Raw genomic sequence first — 14,402 nt, forward strand, 5'->3', positions numbered from 1 at the left:
TGGCTCCTACCAACCACGCAGGCAACCTGGGAGTCATCCTCTACTCGAAACTCACCATGACCAAACAAGTCAACGCAGTCTCCTCTCTACCTGCTTCAACACCCTCCGTACGCTCCGCAAGATCTACAGATGGATCCCGACAGACACGAGGCAAACAGTCACCCAGGCCCTAGTCAGCAGCAGACTCGACTACGGATACGCCCTCTACGCCGAAGCCCCGTCCAAGCTCATCAACAGACTGCAAAGAATCCAGAACGCCTCTGCACGCCTGATCCTCGACGTCCAGCGCTGCGGCCACATCACCCTCCATCTGAGGAACCTGCACTGGCTCCCCGTCGACAGAAGAATCTCCTTCAAGCTCCTGATCCACGCACACAAGGCACTCCACAAAACAGGCCCAGCCTATCTCAACAGTCGACTCTCCTTCTACGTACCCAACCGGAAACTCCGCTCCGCTGACCACGCCCTGGCCACGGTCCCGCGCATCCGTAGAACCACTTCCGGAGGTAGGTCCTTCTCCCACCACGCCGCCAAGACCTGGAACACCCTCCCCCTCAACCTACGACAAACCGAAGACCTGCTGACTTTCAGGAGATGACTCAGGACCTGGCTTTTCGACCAGTAGCAGCAGCACACCCCCCGCACGCCTTGAAACCCTTACAGGTAAGTAGTGCGCTTTACAAATTAACTGATTTGATTGATTGATTGACTGACAAGGGTGTGGCCTCCGTAAATGGAGCCTACATTTAATTTTCTGTACACCTGAGGACTGATTCTGCCGCACTCTACAGGCAGAGGTTAGTGTCTCTTCCGGCTGTGGTTGGGGCCCTATGGAGCTAGACTGGGCACTCAACCCTAATTTGTCACTATAGAGAGCTAAATAATTAAGATAAGATGTGGGGATCCCTTGATACAGGGCAAAGTTTTGATCCCAATTGTGCGGTCCTGTGTATGTATAACCAGTTGCAACTTGGTCGTCCGGAACCATTTTATGGGGACCGTTAGCCTTATTTTTAATTTTGTCATCTTTAAGCTCCCTCAGTTTACTCAAGTGCAAGTCTATAAAAGTCAGTTTAGTTAACATTGCCTCTAATGCATTTTTAATACAATTAGATTGGTACTCTTTGAGTGTCCCAAGGAAAGTCACAAGATGCGTTTGAATGAAGTTCTCCACATCAGTAATGTAATGGGCTTTAGTCCGGGGTTCTGAGCCGAAAGGTCCTCTGACCCCCCCAACAGTATTTGCCCCCAACTTCAAACCCTTTCTGCGTTTCCTCTATAGCCCCCGTCGAGGAGACAGATACAACTCCCCTCAACCTTCCACCGGTGACTGCCACAGAATCCTGGGGACTGGGAAAAATAACTTGTGACGCTTCAGTGAGGGCTAACTCATCCTCCTCCGAATCTGGATCACTGTTAACACCTTTTAAATTAGGTTGTGTTCTTTCAGTCAATGGCGCCCAAAGACTGGTCTGTAAGTCTTTATCCAGACCAAGATCCCCCCCCAGACCCAACTGCTCCTCCACAACATGGATTTCTTCATTTAACACCCCAACAGCAGTCGTCAGATACGAAATAATAGAAGCACAGTTCCTAGGTATCTTAGCTTTTACTTTCCCCCCATCAGAATTAGCGGGTAATTTTCGCATACCCATAACGGATTGTAGATGAAAGAGACCTGGCCCAGTCCAGCCTCTGCCTGGTGCTGACGGACCCGCCCTTGGGCTGTGCGTGCTGCGGGAGCCCTTTGATGTTTTTAAAGTGGTGTTGGGACATGGAGTCCTTGTCCCTGGTACAGGTCCTCCAGCAGCAAAGCCCAGCACAACAGATGACTGGCGTCCTGCGCTGCGGTAGCCCTTTGATGTTTTTAAAGCGCCTCATGGTGCAGTCTGGCGGCGTCGGCGGTCAAAAACCGCAAGTGGTGTTGGGACATGGAGCCCTTGTCCTGGGTACGGGTCCCCCAGCAGCGAAGCCCAGCACAGCAGATAACGGGCCGAGTCATTCTGCATTTTACAAACCTTGCTGTGAAAGTCAAGAATATAATGCAAATAACCTCATCAGCCATGTCATAGTGAGTTCCCTCCTGCTCCTCAGTGCACCTAAACCCAGCTGTGTGGCCATTTCTGCTCAGAGATGAATGAGTTAGGAGGTTTCTCCACTTGCTCTGCCCTTTTGGTCAGAAGCGTTGGTCTTCGGAGCCTATTGTATTCTTGGAGACTTTCTTCTGTGATTCCTAACTAACTGGAGAAAGGGCATCTTCGTGGAATTTTGGATACTTGCTTTGAATTTGGGGTTCTTACTTGATGGTCTGAAAGTGGAACATCACTTTTTTACACCAGTAAGTTGAGATTTGTTGTTTGAAAACATTTATTTAGATAATCAAGTTGCCAGACAAACACACAATTGCATGCAAAACAATGATTTTATTCACAGTTTATCCAGATAAAAATTGTCAGAATATTATACATTCTAATGTTAGAATTTTGGCTACTTGCTTAAAATGTGGGTTAGTTTATATTCTGAAAACAACGTTACCACCTTTTCACACTAAGGTATCCGTGGTGAAGTTACATGCTTATGTTTCCTAATTTGATAATTTCTTTATTATACCATTTGAGTTAATGCTACCAGGGTTGGGAGGTTAGGTTGGGGGTGGTGGTGAGGAAGGACTGCATGGATATTTACAGGAATAGTCATATCCATCCTGCTTTCAAATGAAAGGGGTATATGCAACAGTGACTGGTTCTCTGATTGAGAGCTCCATCCTCGCTAAACCTTAGACTCTTCAGTTAAGGATAATGTAATGACTTTAGAGCTTTTTGCTGTTTCCTCTGAAGAAAGGAATGTATTCTGCTTCTTAGAATATAATGATAAAAACACAACACAGAGTGCTAGAGTGATAGATTGATGGGAGTGTAAGGAGAATGTTTAGGAGAAAGTGGGAAGAAGAGAGGAGAGGGATAGAGTGGATGGGAAAATTGACACACACGAAGCAGAGGCGAGATAGAGAAGAGTAAACCAACCGTATGACCATTCATTTTTTAAGGGTTTACATTAAATGGAAGAAGGCAAGACTGAAAAGCAAGAAATAGGGAAAAAAGGGACATCTCAATATAATGTGAAAGCCTATGGTGTCCTATTAACTGTTTTTAATGTAGTTGAGCAGACTAATTTAGATTGATTTTATTTTAGTAATGCATATTTTTCTTTTCTAAAATGTATTGTTGCATTCCTTGCACACTTTCAAGTTCTAATTGCAGGCGATATATGTAGCATAAATAAATGACAAGTGAGTAGGAAAAGAGAAAGGAATCACAATTGAAGACTTTCAGTGAGGGAGACGGGAAAGGGGGGCAATTGGAGTCAAAGCATATTTTGAAAGATGAGTGAATGAATAACGTTCAACCACTCCAATAAAGCACACAAACAGTTTCAAACCACACTGAGAGATGCCTGAAGAGAGAGCTAGGATATGGCTGTGTCAGCCCTCACATCTGCCTGTCCAACCACCACCATCTTTTTATTTACAGGTGGGTATATTGTTAAAAATAACATTCTAAAAATGTTTTTTAATTTCTATTTTATTAATGCTATTTTTTCACGAACCGCTGCCATTTCAGGACTGTGCTATGTTTTCGAAGGAAGGGAATTAACAGGCATATAGTATAAGATGAGATAATGCCCCTCTCAGAATGGAGAGGGGCTTCTTGGAGCAGGGCAAACCCAGAGTCTGCATGGTTGCCTCAATCAGAATTTAAAGGAAAGAGCTATGTGCCACCATTTGTTTACTTCAGAGTGTTTGGCACAGAAAAAGACAATTTGCTAATGAGTGTAGTTCAGTCAGACTGGGTCAGTGAAGGCCCATAACTAGTGATCAGATGGCACCAGTTAGTTGTGCCATTACCTGCACATGGGGACAGTAGGCACCCACTTTGAAAGTTTTTCCCAATTTGAGTCGAGGCCCCACCTTCAATAGAATCAGAGGATCAGAGCGATAAAAAGCTCTTTCCCTCTGCATCTCCCTTTCCATCTTTCATTCACAGAAGGACACATAGTAATTATATTTGAGCGGTTTCTTTTAATTTTTTGCTAATGCTATCTTAGGCAATGGCGTTCACTACTTAGGGGTGCTGGGCTGTGCATTTGGGGGGCCCCAGGGAATAGATATGATAACGCTCACCAGGCCCAGACTTCTTACATGTTTCCTTTTTATATCGATTGAACTCACCACCTAGCCATCTTGTGAAGCTCACAAGTCTTAAGTGTGTTTCTAAAGGTATTATCAACTACTGTATTTCTTTCATGCTGCATTTTTTTGCTTTCAGTTTTTTGTTTTTAGCGAAGTATCGAACTGCCATCTCCCAGCATTTACAGATGGATCCCTTTCTGCTTATTTTGAGATCCCTAAGGTGAGTGTCAATTTGTCGTTCAGAGTACAAGGGTGCTTTAGAGTTGGAAGAAGGGGGAGGGTGGTCAGCGCTTTCCTCTGGTTCTCTAGTATTAAAAGCCCACTTCTGTTTGATGACCTAAGTGGTCTTCATGTTCGACTTGGTTGGGGGGCCAACCTTTTAATTGCCGCTTGATAGATGGGATTGAAGCTCTGCCTGTCTTTTCTTGCTGGTTTTGTGTCTGACATGGCCTCTCTTTTACATTTTTGTACCATTGGGATTTATATGGATCCCAAAGAAGAGCTTTATAGTTGATGCAGAATATCTTTCACCTCCACAATGGCACCATGCATATTTACCTCACATTCCCATTAGCAGTGGCAGTGACACTACGTAGTTCTGCTTGCCTTGGTATCTCATAATCACATTATTGAGACAGAGGCCAACTCACTTTCTATATATGCCAAACAGATGACTGTGGTTTTGTGACTAAAGCTATTTGAATGCACAAGAATGCTTATCACCCTGACTAGGTACTGGCCTGGGTTCACCAAACACAACAATCACCAGCTGAGTTCAGGATTCCCAAGTACATTGTTCAAAACAAATTGCTGATAATGCAACACATTCTTGTTCCACTTGGTAGCTGTTTTCTTTCCTACTTGGATAGTCATGAATGTGTCTTCAGACTTCATAGCTTCTCATTGGCAGTGAATAGTTTATCTTCCTGGGCACGGTTGATGGCTTTTGTATTGGATAGCTGCATTTTGGTTGTGTTCAGTTACTAATGATTTGGAGTCTGGCAGGGCCTTTTCTTCTCTGACATTTGAGGGTTTGCTTCATGGCTGGCCCTGTAGCTTGTCCTGACAGTTAATGGTTTTTAGTCTAACTTGGCCATTGCTGCCTGCTTTACATGGTAAATTATTTGTGATTGGTCAGGCTTGGTATGGCCAGGCCATCCATCGCAGTGTAGGTTCTTATGAGAGCCTTGAGTTTCACCTGAAGACTAACCAATAGGCAGTCTGCTTGCAGGGGATGGATAATACCTTCCGAAAGCAATAAATAAGGTGCAGAAAAATTATACTCTTGGTAGTTCAGGCCAGTGAAAGGCGCTGCAATATCATACTAATGGCTGGCTTTGAGCTATGCAAGTGCTAATTGATATGAACAATCAGTAAACATTGATTCTATTTACGAAAATGTAACTAACCACCTTTCTCTCCCACCCTTTACTTGAAGAAATGATGCTGCTTCTGGCAATGTGGTTCCTTTAGGGGTCCAGGATGGAGGTAAGGGGTCATCCTAGGTACTTCTTTGGATTGGGTTCCTATGCAAAATTAATTGAGTTTTGATTAAGATGAACAGATCTGTAAACCCATGATCCATTGCTGATGACTAATACAACTGATTTGATCAGAAATTAAACTTTTAATCAAAAATGTAAATTCCAGTATCTGGTGCTGAAGCAGTTTTCCCCAAGCAGTAGAGGCCTTTAATCAGCTTAACGGAAACAACTGGTCAGGTTGATAAGCTTCCCCTCCCCCTCATATATGACTAACAACATGAAGTATATGTGTTTAAAAGTAACTGATGAGCAATTAACAATTAACAAACCACATTTCCCAAAAGGGACCGGGACCGGGACATGGGAGTGAAAGAGGGCAGACTTAAATTTAACCTGCCCCCAGAAGCCAGTCCCTATGTGGTGGTCATGACAGGGGTCCCAGAAATGGTGGATCATATAGATGAATCCAGTTGGTCATTAAAGAACAAAGTCCAACATTGGCTTAACACTAATCGTCCGCTACCTCCCCATCAGTCAAGTAGGATTTTAATGGTGCGTAGAGTGCCTTGGGTGTGACATGAGGAGAAAAAAACCCATGGCGATTGTGTAATATTCAATTTTGAGGACCCAAACACAGTAGATTACATATGCTCATGGAGAAATCAAGGGCGTAATGAACGTATTGAAACAAAAAGACTTGCCTTTTTTTACACCTCTATGAGCTGTTTTGGGTCGGGTCACGACGAAAATTGGAGCAGAATAGGCCATTGGGATTGGAGAGGAGATCAGGGAGAGTGGGGAGTGTGCCACCGCAGTGATGGAGACTCTTTGGAAAATTATAGAGGGATCCCGATTTCTAATAGGTATAGTTGCCTGGAGTTTGTAGATTGACCCATAGCTTTTATTGGTTCCCCAATTAGAGAGTGGGAGGGGCCGAGAATGAACAATGGTAGAGTCAACCAGATGGTTAATAGCCATACAAAATCAACTCTGGAGAATAGGGATACAGGTGCAGATGTAGTTGCAGCATTTACTACACAGTGTCCATTAGTAATAGGGACGAATAATGTGGAGACTGTTGTAATGGAAATTCCTGGGGGCGGCAAAGGGACTGTAAAGCCCAGACATAGGTTCTTAAATAAGGAGATTGAAAATGGGAAAAGCCAAAAACCTTGTTTAAATAAGTTGACTAAAACGGATCTTAGTATCCTTAGCTGGAATGTTGCAGGGCTGGAGTCTAGATTAGTTAAGTATACTACTGGATAAAGACATAATAATGTTTCAGGAGACTTGGGCTATTACGGACCTTCAGATAGAGGGCTTCCATTGTAATAGTGTAATTGCAACTAAGCCCGATTTTGGCCGCCCTATGGGCGGGTTATTGATTGGTATTAGGATAACGGCAGGTGGAAGCATAAAGATAATGCCAACTAACAACCCCAATATTCAGGTTATTGAATATAAAAGGAAGGCTCCCATTTGTGATCAATTATTACAATAATGATTTTTATTCAATTCCAAATAAAGATTTTATAGAACTTTTTAAATTTTTATCTGACATGATTGAACCATCTGATAATAGAAGGGGTAATAGGATCATCCTAGCAGGGGATTTTAATGCAAAGATTTCTAAATCTGAACTAAATGAAGGAAATATGCAAACCGACCGTGCGGTAAAACGTGGCATAGAATTGGATTGCTTTATCCGTGAGCATGTTTTAACTAACGTGATGGATATAAACCATATCTCTACAATTAATAATGTTCCGACATTTAGAGGTAGAGACCACTCTTCAACCATTGATTATATTTTTATGTTACCTGAGTTAATTGATTGCCTTTTAATGGCTAGGGTTTTAGAAACCGCTTTTGGGGATCACAATGCACTAGTGGTAAAAATCAAATTGGGTCCCTCTCCAGTATTTGCAAGCTTTTTAGGTGCTAGAGATATTATCCCCGTTACAAATAATCTGAGGTTGAAATGGAGGGGGGTTGATAGTGGAAGGATAGTTGAGCATGTTATAAAAAAGCATCAACATCTGATTGATTCATGCACATTTTCAGATGGGAACAATCAAAGGGTAATTAAAGATTTTACTAGCTTATGTATAGTCATCAAATCACTCCTATCTGTCCCTAACCAAAGGATAGATAAGGATCCCAGGTGGTTTGACAGAAATTGCTCAGTTGCTAACATGGCCTTACGTAAGGCACTGAGTGCAAAGCCGAGATCCCAATCGGAGGTTAGGGCGGCAAGAAAGAAATATAAATCTATGATAGAGGTACGTAAGGCAGCGATTCTGAAAGAGCATTGGGAGGAGCTATCTGATGCCGCAACAGGAAAGAATGCAATTACTTTCTGGCCTGTAGTGAAAAAGATGCGTAACATGGGAAACCAACTATCCACAATTTGCTGTATTATCCCGAGTGACCGGTGGGAAGATCATTTTTCAAAAGTATATGCCATACCCCCAAAAGTTAATGATGAGTATACATCTGGTCAATTATGCTCTATACAGATTAGTTTAGGTGAGGTGACTGTGGCTATTAAACAAAGTCTTGGCAATAAGGCCCCTGGGCCAGATGGTTTCCCAATAGATATAATTAAATGGAAACCGGAATTTTGGGCACCCATTTTAATGAATGTTTTTAATAGCCTACCTCTAGTACCTATGCCTGACACATGGTCCACAAGTATAATAGTGCCAATATATAAGAAAGGGGAGAGAACAGATCCAGTAAATGATAGACCTATTTCACTTTTAGATAATACTCTGAAAATTCTGGGACGAGTCTTATACAATAGAGTAAATACATGGGCAGAGGAATCGGGTATTTTGGACCCGTGCCAAATGGGTTTTCGAAGTAGGGTTGGGACGACAGAGCAGTGCCTAAATTTCAATTTAGTAATTGGCAAATATAACATCGCCAGGTCGTCACCAATTTATCTAGCTTTTATGGACTTATCGTCCGCATTTGATTTTGTAAATAGGTCTAAACTGTGGTCTATTCTTTTAAATTACGGTCTAGATGCGCCCCTTGTACATTTTTTTGGCCTATTTGCATACTGATACAAAAGCCCAATTAAGGATTGGGATGGCGGGGGAAACCTCTGGGGCCATAAGAGTGGAAAGAGGAGTTAGGCAGGGGTGCGTTCTAGCACCCCTGTTGTTTATTATTTGCATTAACGGGTTAAGTAACTCCCTAAAATCGGCAACTACGGATGTTCCAAAAATAAGGGGGGGGCCATTACCAACATTGCTTTACGCAGATGATGCGGTCCTTATGGGTCTTACCCCGAATGCCCTGCGTATTCTGGTTAAAAGTTTTGTACAGTATATGGATAACTTAGATCTTAAAGTAAACTTTAAAAAATCTTTTATTATGTCTTGTGGGCCAGGGAAAAGACAGCTTAGTGCTATTTCGGTGGGAACTGATAAGTTATATTCCACAAATACTTTTCCCTATTTAGGAATGGTTTTTGCTGCGAACGGCTCGTGGAGTGGACATCTGGCCCACGCCACGAGCAAGTTCTCAAAAGCCATTAATTCTATTCTCAGTCTCCCACGGCCTAAGAAAATAGGAGCTACTAAAGCTATTTTTTTTTTTTTAAATTGCAGTGTGTACCGGTAGCAACATCTGGGGCTGAGATATGGGGTTTGGCTAGTATCCAAACCGAGGAAAATCGTTTTTGTAGGAAACTCCTTGGAGCCCCTATTGCTACATCGGAGTATATTTGTCATTGCAAATTAAATTTGCTTTACATAACAGATTTTGTAGCAACAAGACCGGCCCTGTTCTGGCTGGCAATTTGGAGGAATACAGCGGCCTCTTTAACCCATGAAATTATAAGAGATTGTCTAAACTGCGAGAAAGGGATGAGAATCCCGTGGCTTGCTGGTGTTTTTAAGAAATTATGCAGTGTGGGTAAAGGCCACTTATTTATTGATCCTACTAAGATTGAGCCCACAGATAAAAATGAAACTAAGTTTGCACTGTATGCACTTTATAGTAATATGAGACTGGAAGCGGAATTAACTAAATCAACTGTCCAGGCTTATGTGAACAAAGACCTGTAAAGACAACCAATTCCTTTGTATCTCACGCTACCAATGACAAATTGGGAAAGATCACTACTGCTCCGTCTAAGGGCAGGTACTGTTAGATTTTTATTATGTTTTCCATTAGGTTATTTTTCATCGAAATCTGAAAGTATGTTATGCCCATGTGATGGAGTGAGTTTACAAAATGATCTACATTTTTTCTTTTTTTGTAAATTTTATCTTAAAGATATTAAATGGTTTTTACTCCCATATTTTAAGAAACAAAGACCACTTTCCCTGGAGCAGTCTTAAGCGATGTTGCTCACCCTGCATACTGATGAATTGATTTTTCGTGTTAGCACTTTCTTGAGAGTTGTAACCCATGTACGTAAAACAATGGAAAACCCTTGAAATAATCTTGTTGCCAAATAATATGTAACCCTGCAATGTGTGTTGTTTAAATATATATTTAGAATTATAATTACTTTTTGGGCTTGTATATATGTGATTGCTTTTATGAATTTGAAAGATTCGAATAAAGATGAAATTGATTGATTGTTTGAATTAACAAAATTACAGTTGGCAACATGGGCCCTCTGCTCATTCTTCAAAGACAAAGAAAGAAATTGGCATCATACTTTAAGGAACATCTTTCCTTGGCCACAGAGGTATAGGAAACTTACCAAAACCGATTAAATATGTCAAGTGATTCAACTACCCTGTAATTAAGGAATCTCCTGTAATCTTAACCTGTCCAAAAGGTTCCATTCTTACTGTCAGGTGACAGGCAGAGGAAACCTCTTTAGAGATGTTTCATAGGATTTCCTATGGGGGGATTGAAAGTCCCTGATGCAGTAGCCATGTGGCATCCGTCTCATTAAATGTTTTCATTTGGACTGACCCAAGATGATTTCCAATGCAGGAGACTTGTGTCAGAAGCCTGCTAAGAAGTGTCCAATATGGTTTTGGATGTTGCTTACAGCAGAGTGCTAGAATCTGTTAGGCGAGAGGGGAACAGCCAAAGTAGCACTTCCTTTCCTATGTGTGACTACTGTTGCCTCAACTCAGCTGTGACACTAGTTGGTGATAGCTGATAAATAGTCATGGGGTGCACACCTTTTTAGCGGCATTCCAGTGGGTGGAGTACCTAAAAGCTCTTCATATGTACATTTGTCCAGTCTTTCATGTCTGAGCCCTCTAATTCCCCTGATTGTATGTGGCATGTGTGAGTAGTACTTGGATACATATGGGATGATGAACCTCAATTGGGGTCTTCCTTGTCTGTATGCAGTCTTTAAGTCTACAGGATGATAACCGGGGATTACTGGTAGTCAGATTTGCTGTCTCCTGTTATGCGTCTCTCCCTTCCCTGTCCATACCAACTCTCACAGTAGAAGCCATTGTGAAGCCAGGTGCACGGGTCTGGGTTCCAATCACATAAACTTGAGTGGAGCAGGAAAGATCCTTTGTGCTCACCTTCTCTGGGCCAAACTAGTTCCAGCAGGGCTGTTTACAGCAGTGACCAGAGTTGCACTATTAGTGTCACCAGAAGCAAGATAACTTGAATGTCTCCCCTAAAGGAGTAGGGAATATACCCTAGACCTCTGCTTCTGTTGTACCATGAAGAAGAGAAGGAGAAAGACTGCCTGGAATGTAGAGAATGTGACTTACCTCAGCTCAAAGCCCACATCCATCTGCCCGCTACCCTAATGTGAGAAATCTTGTTCATCAAAGAGTGCTGAGACTGGAGGCATGCAGCCACTACCCAGCCTGATCAAGATTGTGACAATGAGTGAGAACTGGGAAGCGTAGAGAGAGGAGATGCATCAGGGGAGAACCACTAGTTACAAGCGTGGCGCATATTTCACTGTTAGTGGTGCTAATGGCCCCTACTATACATGGATGCTTATGAGCCTGCGCCCTGACCTGTAAGGCTGTAAGGATGGCTTATCCAGGTGTAAAAGCCTTGTGAGTTTGAGGACTGTGCCTGGTGCCCACTCATGTATGTCTTCTTGGCCATACAATTCAGTTGAAAGTTCCTTTTTATTTTTGGAGCCAGACACCTCCTTTGCCCAACCAGTATACCCCTCGTCTGCCACTTGCAAACTGAGCTGTGTACCTTGTTTGACTTTCAAGCCTTGTCTTTAAAAATCAGAGCCTAAAAATGAGGAATTTAGCATTTCAGTAAGCTTGGAGTAGGTTCTGGGTTTTGTGGCTCATGAGACAATGGTAACAACTGTCGACATGTTCCACAGGCCCTGGATATCTGGCCTGCCATAGAGGCTAACCCCAGGTAAGCATTCTAGAGCCTAGTCACACCCTGAAGCCTACTTTGCCTTTAAATAAGACAGATAAAAGGACGGACTATTCTAGAAACAAGGTTATCAAGATACAGGAGACCCATATCCTCTCCAGCATGGTCCACCTTAGCCAGTCTGTTTGTGTTAAAGTATCATCAAGTCGGAACTTATGAGTAATATATGTTTTCCCAGTTACCTGACCGTATGGCTGGAGTTTTACAGCTTGAGCCAGATTGCAAATTGAGTGTCTTGTTTCTGGATGTTCTAAAGTTAAAAATCTAGAGAGTCTTGAAGTAAAATACTCTTATTGAGAGGAAAATTGATATTGCAATCTCAGTGGATGGAAGCTTCTTTCATTTGGTGAATCCAGTATATATCCATTTTCCCTGGATTCTGGCACAGTTCCTAAGATGGAAGATTGACAGACCTTCCTTTCTCAGAATTCTAGATTCGGGTGCTCCCTGCTTCCCCAATAAAACGGCCAAGAAAGTCAGTCTGCCCATGTGAATGAAGATCTGTTTTCCTTCTCCATTGAGTGAGAAGGTGAGGGAAGGCAATGGCAGGTACTGAGGCAGTAGGCTTCTTACACGTGATGTGGGAAGTCGTGTTTAAAGCCATATTTCTTATCTCAGCTCGTACGGCACCAAAGGCTAGCAGTTACAGAATACAGCATGAGACGATTGCCTCTGAAAATATTGTCTGCATCTCTTCAACCACTTTAAAGTTCCAGCAGCAGCTGGTATGTTTCCTGAGGCAAGTTATGAGAGTTGTGTGCTGGTGTAAGGGTATACCAAAAGCCTGTTGTTAATTCAAAAATAGAATGCATCTTATGTTAGCTAGCTGTATAATTTGCATGCCACAATATCAACTACAGAAATATAGTGCTAGAAGATTATTTTAGCGAACATATAAATAACCCAAATATTGTGAGGGAAGTGTAAATTGGTAAGTACAGATTTACTATTGTTATGTTATGTTATGTTATGTTACAAAGCATTTATATAGCGCTTGGCTACTCCGAAAGAGTGTCCTGGCGCTTTTGCGCATACAGCTCAGCGAAAGTAACATAACTACATAGAAACAGCACAGACATAAAAGGAACAAGTAGAAGACCTAGAGATTAAAAAGCCAGGTCTTAAGGCTCTTCCTGAACAAAAACAAATTGGACGTGCTGCGTAGAGCCAGAGGCATCGAATTCCAGAGGTGGCGGGCATTCAGGCTAAAAGAACGCCCACCAATACGAGCTCTCTTGACACGTGGCACCAAAGCCAGGTATAGTGCCTCTGAACGTAGAGCGCGGGCGGGGCGATAAAAAGTCAACCTCCGCTGCAAGTACTTAGCCCCTGAACCAAACAGGGCTTTGTGCATAAGAGTCAAAGTCTTAAACATGATCCGTTTCCGGACAGGCAACCAGTGCAATGCTTGCAGTAGCCCAGAGACCCCCGCTCGCCTACGGAGGCCAAAAATAGCACGCGCCGCCGCATTCTGCGCCACCTGCAAGCGCTGGACCAAGTAGTCCGGAAGCCCCAAAAAAAGGGCGTTGGCATAGTCCAGTCTCGAGCCTATTAGCGCCTGGACAATGATCCGCCTATGCTCCTCAGAGAGCAGTGGTAAAAATTTGCGAAGCATCTTCAGAATGCCAAAACAGGTGCCAACCAGACCAAGGATATGTGATTTTAGCGTAAGCTTGTTGTCCAGCTTAACTCCTAGGTTTTTGGCGACCAGAGAGGACTGAGCCGGAGGACACATGTCCATAGGCCACCAAGCCTGCCATTCAGGGTCAGAGGTGCAACCAAAGAAAAGGACCTCTGACTTACTGGAGTTGGCCTTGAGACTGTTCTGCTGGAACCAGTCAAAGACCATCCCCAGACAGCCCCGAATGCCCACACCATCAAATGCCTGATCTTTCTTGCACGTGAAGAGCAGTTGAGTGTCATCCGCATACGATATAATCTGGGCCCCAAAAGCCTCCACTAGTGCCGCCAGAGGGGCCATAAAGATATTAAAGAGGGTCGGGCTCAACACAGATCCCTGTGGAACTCTGACTCCCAATGGCGGCATTTCTGCGGTGCTTTGGGAAACCCAGACTGTTTGGCGGCGGCCCTCGAGGAAAGATGTAAACCATTTAAGCACCGTCCCCCTAAGCCCGATGTCATACAGCCTGGCGAGAAGCGCCTCATGGGGGACGGTGTCAAAGGCCGCCGACAAGTCTAGCATGACAAGCATGGCCTTGCCGCCTGCATCCAATGTCTCCCGAATAACCTCCGAGACTTCCAGCAGTGCCGTCTCGGTACTTAAACCGGGACGGAAACCAGATTGTGATGGATGCAGGAGATGGTTGGTTTCTAAGAAACCAGATAGAATGCCATGGACATGCTTCTCCGTG

General features: G+C 43.3%; 1 long non-coding RNA gene across 2 annotated transcripts in view; it reads left to right on the plus strand.

Moving 5' to 3' along the window:
- Nucleotides 1-14,402, plus strand: part of LOC146820762 (uncharacterized) — a 132,667-nt gene that overhangs the window by 24,234 nt on the left and 94,031 nt on the right. For both annotated transcript variants that reach the window (XR_014963049.1, XR_014963048.1), the window contains exons 3-4: nucleotides 4,326-4,409; nucleotides 5,628-5,677. This is a non-coding gene — a long non-coding RNA (uncharacterized LOC146820762). The remainder of the gene's footprint in view (nucleotides 1-4,325; nucleotides 4,410-5,627; nucleotides 5,678-14,402) is intronic.

Source organism: Triturus cristatus, chromosome 6, assembly GCF_964204655.1.
Source record: "Triturus cristatus chromosome 6, aTriCri1.1, whole genome shotgun sequence".
Lineage (NCBI taxonomy): Eukaryota > Metazoa > Chordata > Amphibia > Caudata > Salamandridae > Triturus > Triturus cristatus.